The following is a 12,753-nucleotide window of genomic DNA, read 5'->3' as shown; positions in this document are numbered from 1 at the left end:
TATATTGATAAATTAAGTGCCACAGAAAGGTATAAAGGCAATAGTAATGTAGGCATAAAAAAGGTTTTGGATGTGATTGGGCTCCCAGCTAAAAGGAAGTTTCACAGACTTGGAGGGCAACATTGCAAACCTTCCTTAATACTTTTTCAGTACAGGAAGGTGGAGGGGGAGATGCCATACGCATAAGGAAATTGCTCCCAAGGCAGTCAGTCCCTTGATGCGGCAACATCAGTTGCACCACAGAGATGGCTAGAGTTAATCAAATTCACACAGCAAGTCCTAACACTTGATGGCTTAATTAGGGCGATTATGGGTAAGCTTTAAAAAATCTGCTTTGTCAGCAGATGATCCAATAGATGTTACCATAAAGAGCATACTCCCAACCCACACCCAGCCCAGGAGAGGCTCAAAACATGGAACTAAAGTTAGTACATTAATATTTTGTGATGTAGTTGGAGAAAATATTTTATAATTGTGTTTATAGGAGTATTTTAGGTACTTTAAATAATTGCAGCAGGTCAGGAATTTTTCTATCTTGTAGGAAGATTTCAGCAACTCTTTGTGATACAAAACGTTTTTTATATATATATATATATATATATATGACATATATGTATATATACAGATATATATTTAGATATATATTTGTAATACATATAGATAGATATTTATGTAACATACATAACATAAATAAATAAATAAAACCTTTATCTCTGAGAGAAAGAATAAGACAGAGAATGAGAGAGTCATGATACAGAGAGAAAGATTTATGACAGAGTTGGGTTTCTTTTTAAGTGTTTTAATGTTTTTATACTAGCCTAAAGTGCTCACGAATACTTTTTTTTTTTTCCCAGAAGGAAAGTTGGTGAGAGTAATAAGCTAGCTATGACCCATATCATGAGCAACCACTAACACACAATGGGGGCAGTATGTGTAGAAGAAAACAAAGAGTAGAACAAAGTTGCTGGGTTAGTAATTTTCTGTTTTGTTTTGTTTTTGTTTTTAATTGCAGACATGTAAATACTGAATTCTCATAGCGTTGAGGTATCAAAATGAATTGAAAAATAATACTCTTTGTCAGATGTTTAACATAAATGTTATATAGAACCATATATAATTCTAGGATGTTAAAATGTCTCAGAGCAACAGAGTAATATAATTTACAAGTCCTTTGATATGATTGTGCAGCTTATGCTGATTTCACTGGACTATTTCAGCTCTATGATCTGTGTTTAATTTGGAAGACCTAACTAAAATTAAGTGATGACTCTTTATTTTGGATTTTCTGTGATGGTACAGATTTTATTCAATTTTATTATTATTGTTATTATCATTATTTATTTATTTATCTTTTTATTTTTGGCTGCTTTGGGTCTTGGTTGCTGCACACAGGCTTTCTCTAGTTGCCGTGAGTGGGGGCTAGTGGCTTCTCTTGTTGCAGAGCACGGGCTTTAGGTGCACGGGCTTCAGTAGTTGTGGCACAGGCTCAGTAGTTGTGGCTTGCGGGCTTTAGAGCGCAGGCTCAGTAGTTGTGGATCACAGGCTTGGTTGCTCCGCAGCATGTGGGATCCTCCCAGACCAGGGCTCGAACCCATGTCCCCTGCATTGTCAGGCGGATCCTTAACCACTGAACCACCAGAGAAGACCCCAATTTTATTATTTTTAAGGCAAGTAATTCATTAAATACATAACTAAATATTTTTAAAATATTTTGGTTTGTGGGATTATTCATTTATTTGTGTTTACAAATCAGAGAAAAAGAATACGATCTAGGAGAGATTTTCAAAAAGGGGTAAGCCAGGAGGTACTATTCTTCTCTCTTTACACTCTTTTCCATGGTATTTGAACTCATCGTCTTAAGGCTTTGAACACCGTTGATGTGAGAGTCCCTAATTAATAGTTCCAGTTCCAGACAATCCTCTGAACTCTAGACTTGTGTATCTAACAGCTTAATGAACATCTCCACTTGGAGTCTGATTGGCATTTCGTACATAATAAGTCCCAAGATGAACCCTTCTCTGCCCCTGGTCCCCAATCTTCCTCTAGACTTGCTCCTCCTGCATTGTTTGTTATCTCAGTACCACTCTTCTACCCTTGGCTCAAGATGGTTTGGGGATCAACAATGACTCCTCTCTCCCAAGCATGCCATAGGCCATCTATGAGCAAATCCTCTTGACTCATCCTTTGATTTTCTACTCTTTTTTGACCCGCTTAAAGGGCAGTTTTATGTAGTTCAGCCTAATGTACCCAGAACCTGACGTCCTCTCTCTCTTACAATTTCCCCAAGTTTATACAGTTGTGTGAACTATTGCAACATCCATCTAACTGGATCCTTATACAGGGTAGTGCAAAGTGATCCTTTTACAACGTGAGTTTGATTATGTTATGCCTGCCCCAATCCCCCACTGACTCCCCATTTCACCCACAGTAAAAGATAAAGGCCTTACAATGGTCTGCAAGACCCCATAGGAGCTGCCCCCCCTTGTTCACCTTCTTCCAATCCACCCTTTCATCTCCTATTACACTCCCCCCCTCATTTCAATCCATTGTCATGGTCTATTAGTATTCTATTGCTGCCATAACAAAAGGCCACAAATTGCCACAAATTTAGCAGCTAAAGCAATACAGATTTATTATTTCATAATTCTGCTGGTCAGAAGTTCATTTGGTTTAGCTGTTTTTTCTGGTTGTTGGCAGAATCTAATGCTTCATGTTTATAGGACTGAGGTCCCTGTTTCCTCGCTGGCTGTCAGCTAAGGGTTGCTGTTAGCTCCCTAAGGCCTCTCTCTGGTCCTTGCTCAGGGGACTGCACATCTCAGAGCCAGCAACAGTGTGTGGCATTATTCTCACACTAGGAATTTCTCTGATTTCCTTTTCTGCCAAATCTCTCTTGCTGCCAGAGAAAGTTCTCTGCCTTAAGGACTCATGTGATTAGATGGGACCCACCTGGATAATCCAGGATAATATATTTTAAGGTCTGGAACTTTAATTCCATCTGCAAAGTCCCTTTGCCTTAATATAATATAGCAAATTCACAGGTTCTGGGAATTAATCACATGACATCTTTGGGGGACCGTCATTCTGCCTATCAGAGGGCCTCTCGGCCAAGCATGCTTCCATCTCAGGGCTCATATACTTGCTGTCCTGCTACCTGGAATATTCTTCCCCTGATAACTGAACAGCTCATTCCATCTGTTCAGGTCTCTGAACTAAAGATCTGTTATAACCATATCCTATCAGCCTCTCTAAACAGCCTTAAGAAGAAATCCCTCCTTACTCTTTTTTCCTTTTAGCCTTTTTTTTTTTTTCTTTTTCTCACCAGTACCTGACACAGAATATAATCGTTTACTTGTCTATTATCTGTCTCCCTCTACCAAGTCCCTTGAGGTGAGGGACTTTGATTTATTCACCATTGGCTTCCCACTACCAACAGCAGTTCCTGGCACATGGTGAAATGTTCAATAAATATTTGTTGAATTAATGAAAATCACCAAGAAAGCCCCAGAGGCTTCACTCCATTAATCACGTCTGAAAAAAATTAGCCAACTAACTCTGAATTGACCTAATAGAACAACTTAAAAAATATCTTATTCATAAGAATATCGTTAGTTTGTCAAATGCCTTGCTGAAATCATTAGTTGTAACTTCTATAGCATCTCCCCATCTATCATAAAAGAAAACAAGGAGCTTGATGTTCATGTCCTTGGCATACCTAAGCTAGCTCAAAGTTTTCATCTCTTCCATGGCTAAGAGCTGACAAGCTTTTTAATAATCTGTTTTAAAATCGTGAAAGAGCTCAAGTCTGTAATTTTCAGAACCCACTTTCTTCCTTCTCTCAAAATTAGGATATATCTCATTTTCAAATTCTTTAGACTTCTCTTATTTTAAGTATTTCCTCAAAGATGATTGACAATACACTCTCAATCTATATAAGTGACTCTATGATCCGAGATATGAATCCCCTCAAAGTTACCATTCCTTCTTTTTCTTTAACCCCCACCGTCCCACCCCACCCCTCTGTGAGGTTTGTTTTGTTTTTTCTTATTTAAGTTTGCTTGGGGCAAAGTAGGAACACAAAATGAAATTTTGAAGATTTTGCTGTCTGTCTCCATCTGCAGCTGAGCAGGGATCTGAACTCTTTCTCTGGACTTAGCTAAACAGCTGCTTGAGAAGTATCAGCTCACCCTGACAGCCTTTCCTTCACCATTGTTGAGGGTCTCAGCTGATTTCTTTTTTATTTGTAGCTGATCCATCAGGCAGCACCTTGTGCAGTCTCTTTTGTTTCCTATGCATTTTCTCCTTTTCTTTCCTCTTGGATAATATTATTGATAACATGGGCAGAAAATTGTAGAATTTCCCCTTCCTCCTGAGCCATTTTCTAGTTTAGATCTGTGTCAGTGCAAGTATACCTGTCCTTCTGAATTAAAAGACTTTCAAAAAAAAATTTTTTGAGGCCAAGTGCAAGCAAGAGGATGTGCTATATGCAACAGAAAACAACTTTGAGTTGTTTTCTAAGTGTGCTCCCAGGACCACCTGAATCAGAATCATTGGATGGGGTGGGGGGGTGTTTATTACAATGTAGATTATCAATTACTGAATCAGAATTGGAAAGGGGTGGATGGGAGGCTTGGGAATCAGCATTTTAACAAGTTTCTCAGGTTATACTCTTCAAAGTTTGAGAACTTAATCTGTCAAGGATATGCAGAAGTGTAAGTTCTTGCTATTAAGTAGCTAATAGTATATTTAAGATACGGTGTAAAAATAATATATGTCAAATGAATGACATAGACAGTAAGTACACGGGAGTCAGCAAGTCAAGCTGTTAGGGGTGGGGTAGGGCTGTTCAGGTTGGCTTCATGGAGCAGGCATTCATTGCTCATAAGTGATACTCAAGAACTGTTTGTTCTGTGTTCAAAAAATGACACAGCTGTCATGAAAGGTGAAGAAACCATAACTTTTTTTTTGATTGTGAAAGAACGAAGGATCCTCTTGTCTTATCTCATTTTCATGCAGATAAGGAAACTGAGTTCCAGAGAAGTTATTTGACAATTGCCCCATTTCACACAACATGATGGTATTGGAAAAGACTAGAACCAAAGTTTTCTAATTCCAGAATTTGGAGTGGATAAGAGTAAGGGGGAAGGCATTCTAAGAACTGGAGTAAATTTAGTTCAGTGTGTCAAAGGGGAAGGGCAGAGGATTTGATTGAAAGTTTAATGACAGACAAGCCTGAAAAGGTAGGTTGGAATCAGTTTGTGAGCAACTTTGAATATCAGAATAAAGGATGTAGATAGTGGAGACCTGCTGAAAATCTTAGGATAAGATAAAAGCAGTTTATTAGGAAACTGCTACTGAGAAAGATGAGAGGGATGAAAGGCCAGGGAGACACGTGAGAAGGAGCCAGATTCATGGTCCATGATGAGAAAATTCAGACCCAGTTTGATAAAAAATGGATGTGACAAAATTTAAAGAATTGATCAATGAAATATGGAAACTATTTGAATTTTGGTCTACTTCAGTAGTTTCCTTCTTTTTTTTAGTTGATTAACTTTTTAGTTGCGTTTTTTAAAAAGCAAGGAATTCACATTTTCTCATTCCAATGTAGGGCCCAACTTTTCCTTTTTTTAAAAATAAGTAAACAAATAAATAATCAAATCTAAGTCTTACACTCAGGAGGTAATAAAAACACTGTATTAAAATACCAGTTCAGGGACTCCCTGGTGGCACATTGGTTAAGAATCCTCCTGCCAATGCAGGGGACACGGGTTCGAGCCCTGGTCCGGGAAGATCCCACATGCTGCAGAGCAACTAAGCCCGTGTGCCACTACAGCCCACGAGCCACAACTACTGAAGCCCATGCGCCTACAGCCCGTGCTCCGCAACAAGAGAAGCCACTGAGATGGGAAGCCCGCACACCGCAACGAAGAGTAGCCCCTGCTCGCTGCAACTAGAGGAAGCCCACACGCAGCAACGAAGACCCAACACAGCCAAAATTAAATAAATAAACTAACTAATTTAAAAAAAAAGAGAGAGAGCAGATTGCTCCATCTCCTATTTAAAAAAAAAAAAGAAGTTTAAAAAAAATGAAATACCAATTCATTCAGCAAACCTTTAAAAGAAACATCTCTCTGTTAGGCACTGTACCAGTTCTGGGTTCTTTAGAAATACATAAAATATGGTCTCTATATTAGTCAGAATCCTCCAGAGGAACAGAACCAATAGGGTGTGTGTGTGTGTGCATAAAGATTTATTATAAGGAATTGGCTCATGTGATCACGGAGGCTGAGAAATCCCAAGATCTTCAGGGTGAGCCAGCAAGCTAGAGACCCAAGTGTATTTCGAGTCCAGTGGTTAGCAGTCTTGAGACCCAGTAAGAGCCAATGTTCCAGTTTGAGTCTAGAGGCAGGAAAAAGCAGATGTCCCAGTTTGAAGGCAGGAATTCTCTCTGACTTAAGGGAGGGTCAGCATTTTTGTTCTATTCTGGCCTTCAACTGATTGAATGAAGCGCACCCACATCGTAGAAGACAATCTGTTTTGCCCAGTCTACTGATTTAATGTTAATCTCATTCAAAAACACCCACACGGAAACACTCAGAATAATGTTTGACCAAATAATTGGTCACCAGGTGGCCCAGTCAAGTTGACACATAAAATTAACCACCACGGTAGCTGTCTTCAAGGAGGTTATACTTTATTGGGAGAAGACAGACAAGTAAAATAATAACACATCTTTTTTTTTTTTTTTTTTTTTTTTTTGCAATACGCGGGCCTCTCACTGTCGTGGCCTCTCCCGTTGTGGAGCACAGGCTCTGGACGCGCAGGCTTAGTGGCCATGGCTCACGGGCCTAGCCGCTCTGCGGCTTGATAACACATCATTTTAATGCTCCAATATAGGTGTTTTAAAAGTATTTTTAAAGGGCGAATGATGAATTTTGCCTATAGAGAAAAGGGAAATCAATGACGTTACAGGACAAATAGGAAAACACCTGGATGGACAATTTTGTTTATGGATATCAGGTTCTCTGAGTATAGCCATATTAACCCAGGATACTCCAAATTGCCCTGGGTGGGAAATAAATGTACATTTGAGGTTTGGATGTAGGCAAGAGATTAAGAGCTAGATTCTAGGGAGAAATCAAGGCAACCCAAAAATATTTTGGGCTAGTTCTTAAATGGAGAAGAAACGCCAGTGAAAATTTCTAAGATTCAGGATTAATGAGAAGTTCTAAGAACAGGAATATGTTATTTTTTATTTTTAAATTAGAAAGTTGTATGAAATTTAAACACATACAAAAGAGAATAGCACAACAAAGCCCCCATATCCATAAAGATTTGACGGTTATCAGGTTTGCCCCACACTCACTCAATCTGTTTTCTCTCTTTGCTGAATATTTGAACGCAAATCTCACAAATGCTGTCATTTCACTTCCATATACTTCAAGATGCATTTCTAAAAATATGTTTTTTTATAAAACTTAGTAACTTTTAAAAATAACAATGTGATTTTCACACCTAACAAAATTAATAATAATTCTTGGATATCATTTTGATACTGTCAAATATCCAGTTCATATTAAAATGTCCTTGGTTGTCTCAAACATTGCATTTGAATAATTTGACTCTTGAATTTTTTTAATCTAGAGAAGACCTTCTTCCTTCTCTTTTTCTTTGTTTCTCATGCTATTGTCTTATCGAAGAAACTGGGTTGTCATTTAAAATATCCCACATGCTGAGTTTGTTCTAACATTTATTTATAATTTATTTTCCATATTGCTCTGCAGTATAATCCTCTATCTTTTGCTCTGTACCATCAGTAAACTCTGCTCCCCACTCAGCTTTGAGTCAGCTTCTTATGGGAGCAGAAGAATTGGAGAGATGCTTTCCAAAAGAGGGTGGTGGGTTATGGAAAAGGGAATGCCTGTGTAGAAAGTGAAATGGCATAGATCAAGAAGACAAAGGAAGCAGAAATGGAAAGTGAGAGAGAGACGATGCAGAGAAACATAAAGCCTCACCCCAGCTCCCCTACACCTACCAAAGAAAGTGAATCAAATTTGAAAAAATGGAGACATCAAGTGTAGATGTTAAGATAATTGTAGAAAGATCAGTATTAAGAGGGTGATGGAAATCTGAATAGTAAAAATGTATTAAGCCCACTAAATAGATTCCTGTTAAATTGGCATTGTGGGTTCTTTGACTGAAATATAAAGCTGACAATTTTTTTTTCCTTAGGAAAAGGATAGATTATGACACACTGTAGAAGCATGTATTATAGAACTCAGTGGTAAATGGTTTAGTATAGTTTTACAGTTTGTTGCTTTTATAGTCTTAGACTATAAAATAAAACAGTTGGACTGAAAATGTCTTGCTCTTAGCCAATTTCATCACCCCGCTGCTTTCCACGCTCTTTTGCTTTTTGTTGGCCAGCACACTACTTCATTTTAAGCCAAGTATTTGAAAGTGTCAAATAAAAGTTCTGCTTCAGCCAGGCAGCAGCTGACTTTATTTTTACTCAAGTGTGAGATAGCGCTCACAGGTGTCAACTTGTATTCATTTTTAATGAAATAAGTTTTGTGGCTAAAACACTGCCACAATTACTTTAGAAACCTAGTGTACAGTAATCAATGTAGATTCCAGCAACACCTCAAATGTATCAAATATCTATTTTCATAGAGACCTGATGAGATCAACGTGACAGTATTAATGATTTTAGTTTTTTAAAAAAATTCACTCTTGATATCATTTTCATTTTATACATTTCTTTACAGATTGTCATTTTATACATTTCTCCATATTACTACCATCTAAGACAGAGTGAAGCTAAAGACATTTGTTTGTGCTGCCTAACACCCCCAAGTGCAGTAAACTAGACACCACTTGATTGAGGTGACAATAAAGGGAAGATGAGGTATATTTCACACTATTCTAAAAAGTCTGAATTTGGAAAACTTTCAACAGGAAGTAGCAAACACATTTGTGGATTTGGGTATAAATAACTTATGTATTTCCAGTTTCAGTACCACATAGTAAGAGATTCAGAGTGGACCATTTGAAGTTGACAAAATTCACATATCTCTTCAAGAGTGAAGGGTTGTACAATCTGCAGGTTAAAACTGGGTCCTGAGGGACTTCCCTGCCAGTCCAGGGGTTAAGACTTTGCCTTCCAATGTGGGGTGGTGCGGGTTCCATCCCTGGTCGGGGAAGCTCTGATCCCACATGCCTCGCAGCCAAAAAACCAAATCCTAAAACAGAGGCAATATTGTAACAAATTCAGTAAAGACTTTAAAAATGGCCCACATCAAAAAAATCTTTTAAAAAAATAAACAAAATTGGGACCTGAGTTTAAAGGTCTGTGACATACAAAGTTTAAGGGCTTAGAGGGAAATCTAAGACAATACACTGTGAGTTAACAGCTTTAGGAAAGATCAAGGATGGGAAGAATTATACAAAGAACAGGTAAGGAAAGCAAGCAGAATAACACAGTTGCATATTGGTGTGGAGGTTCAGCTAAAAGGAGATGAGGACAAACCCGTCAAGGTTTCCAAAGGGCGATATTTAGGAGACACAAGCCAACTTGGCAATTCAGTTGGCAATTCAGTTTTAAGTAGGTTTTACTTCTACTTAAAACTAAAAGGAAGAGGGGCTTCCCTGGTGGCGCAGCGGTTAAGAGTCCGCCTGACAATGCAGGGACACAGGTTCGAATCCTGGTCCAGGAAGATCCTACATGACGCGAAGCAGCTAAGCCCATGCGCCACAGCTACTGATCCTGTGCTCTAGAGCCCGCGAGCCACAACTACTGAGACCACGTGCCACAACTACTGAAGCCCGAGCACCTAGAGCCCGTGCTCCGCAACAAGAGAAGCCATTGCAATGAGAAGCACGCGCACCGCAACAAACAGTAAACCCTGCTCGCCACAACTAGAGAAAGCCCGTGCACAGCAACAAAGACCCAACGCAGCCAAAATTAAATAAATAAAATAAATAAATTAATTTAAAAAAAGGAAGAGACTTAGGTCAAAGCCCGTGTCTGTAGGTATGAAGGGTTTGAATCAGGAAGTTTAGATTCTGGCTAGAGCTACGATTAAGATGGTCCCAAGGTTTAAGTCTAATTCTTTAAACCTGTGCTAAGGTAATTGTATACCATGAGACCACGGCTGGAATTTTCTTTAATTATATGAAGCTAATATCTCAAAATAGCCTCACACGCACTAGTAAAGATTAGCAGGTCTTTTGGACCGAAGGTTTGTTCTGGAATAAAGTGAACAGAAGAGGAAGGAAAATTGCAAAAGGTCATGAACCCAGGGGTATGATCTTCAGAGGAGAGATTTCATTTCTCCTAAACTCTACATAATAGTGGAGCTCTATATGGGAGGATCTGCCATCTGGGACCTGCCTAGGGCAGAATAAGGTAGGGGTACCTCATTCTACCACAGTGAAAAGAAAAAGTACTTTAAGACTTTGCAAAATTTTGTTCATGTTGCGTATCTTTTTAAAATTCTGGCTTTATACACTAAAAAGAGATAGCCTAAATAAGCTATATTTTTGAATTAAGAGCCTGATAAACGCAATAGCTCTTCCAGTTAAGTCAAGAATCAGACTTACAAAAATATCAGAGGGAGCTTTTCAGATGTAGCTAGAGAAAGGTCGGCTGGTGAACTTGAACCAGTTATTTTTATTTAGAATCTTGAACCTTTTTTAGTTTACTCATGTATCCTCCAATACTCTAGCTTTCTCTAGAAATCAGTAGAGAGAAATAACGGTGCTATTTCAGGCATGTAATGTGTCAAAGACTACATATTGGAGGACTGCAGAAAGAAGAAAAAATAGAAGTACCCATAATCAACGACGGAAACATGCTAAATGCCTTCTTTACTCTTCCTGGATGGTGAAAGGGAAAACCATTTCATGGCCTCTCATTCCTTGAACACAACCACAATAATCCCAGAGTAATATTCTACAATAAAAGTATGTAAATTAGGGATTCACTGGTGGCGCAGTGGTTGGGGGTCCGCCTGCCGATGCAGGGGGCGCGGGTTCATGCCCCGGTCCGGGAGGATCCCACGTGCCGCGGAGCGGCTGGGCCCGTGAGCCATGGCCGCTGAGCCTGTGCATCTGGAGCCTGTGCTCCGCAACGGGAGAGGCCACAACAGTGAGAGGCCCGCGTACTGCAAAACAAAAAAAAAAAAAGTAAATTACAAGGAGTTGGAGTCTACAGAGAGAAATGAATGGAAATTATCTCAAAAACACAGAAAAGCCTAAATAGAGTTTTTAGCATAGATCTGGAAAGAGCTCTTAGAAATTATTTCCTTCAGTAGCCTCTTTTTTTAAAAAAATTTTATTTTATATTGGAGTACAGTTGATTAACAATGTTGTGTTAGTTTCAGGTGTACAGCAAAGTGATTCAGTTATACATATACGTGTATCTATTCTTTTTCAAATTCTTTCCCCATTTAGGTTATTACAGAGTATTGAGCAGAGTTCCCTGTGCTACACAGTAGGTCCTTGTTGGTTATCTATTTTATTTTATTATTTTATTTTTTGGCTGTGCCGGGTCTTAGTTGTGACACGCAGAATCTTCATTGCGGCATGCAGGATCTTTAGTTGTGGCATGCAGGCTCTAAGCTGTGTCATGCGGGATCTAGTTCCCTGACCAGGGATCAAACCCGGACCCCCTGTATTGGGAGCACAGAGTCTTAACCACTGGGCCCCCAGGGAAGTCTCTGGGGGAAGTCTATTTTAAATGTAGCAGTGTGTACATGTCAATCACAAACTCCCAGTCTATCCCTCCCCCATACCCCCAACTCTTCCCCCTGGTAACCATAAATTTGTTTTCTAACTATGTGAGTCTGTGTCTGTTTTGTAAATAAGTTTGTTTGCATCATTTTTTTTTTTTTAGATTCTGCATATAAGCAATAGCATATGATATCCTTCTTTCTCTGTCTGATTTACTTCACTTAGTATGATAATCTCCAGGCCCATCCATGTTGCTACAAATGGCATTATTTCATTTTTTTTTAATGGAGTAGGCTCCTTTTGAAAATATCAAGGCTCAGACCCAGATGGGTAAAGTGACCTGCCCAAGTGCTGATAAGTGATAGGCCCAGTACTAAAGTTTGAGGTCAGCAGATTCCCAGTTCAGTGCAGTTTCTGGAGCTTCTAAAAATTGATGTTATTACTTTTTGCTGAATTAAAGCATAATTAATAAGCATCAAATATTTGTAAAATATCTTCTGTGTAATAGGGTATGTTTCTTTTACTTATTAGTAAATTTACCACTATATTAACTTACTTAGTAACTTAGATTTTTCTCCCTGTCCATCATATACTTCACTTGCCACACTCTCACTCCTTCCCTCTTGCTTCTCACCTGGTCTGAAGGATGGAGTCTCTCAGGCATTTCTCAAGCTCGTTACAACTATTAATTTACTTTTAAAATATTGTAAATCTAAAACAGTTTTTATCTGCAAAATTTACTTTAATAAGATTGGTTTTTCTTAAAGATGTTTCTAGCCTTTTATCCAATAATTATACTCCTAGAAATGACTTCCTAGAAAAATACTTTTAAAAACCCAAAATGTCCTGTAACTTTGTTCTTTTCTCCTCAAGTTGTTTTGGCTATTCTGAACCTTTTACATTTTCATATATATATATTTTTTTTTATTTTTTTATTTTTTTATTTTTATTTTTTTTCAGTACGCGGGCCTCTCACTGCTGCGGCCTCTTCCGTTGCGGAGCACAGGCTCCGGACACGCAGGC

This window comes from Monodon monoceros, unplaced genomic scaffold, assembly GCF_005190385.1.
Source record: "Monodon monoceros isolate NGI ecotype Baffin Bay Population unplaced genomic scaffold, NGI_Narwhal_1 Super_Scaffold_11, whole genome shotgun sequence".
Classification (NCBI taxonomy): Eukaryota; Metazoa; Chordata; class Mammalia; order Artiodactyla; family Monodontidae; genus Monodon; species Monodon monoceros.
This window is presented reverse-complemented; position numbering follows the sequence as displayed.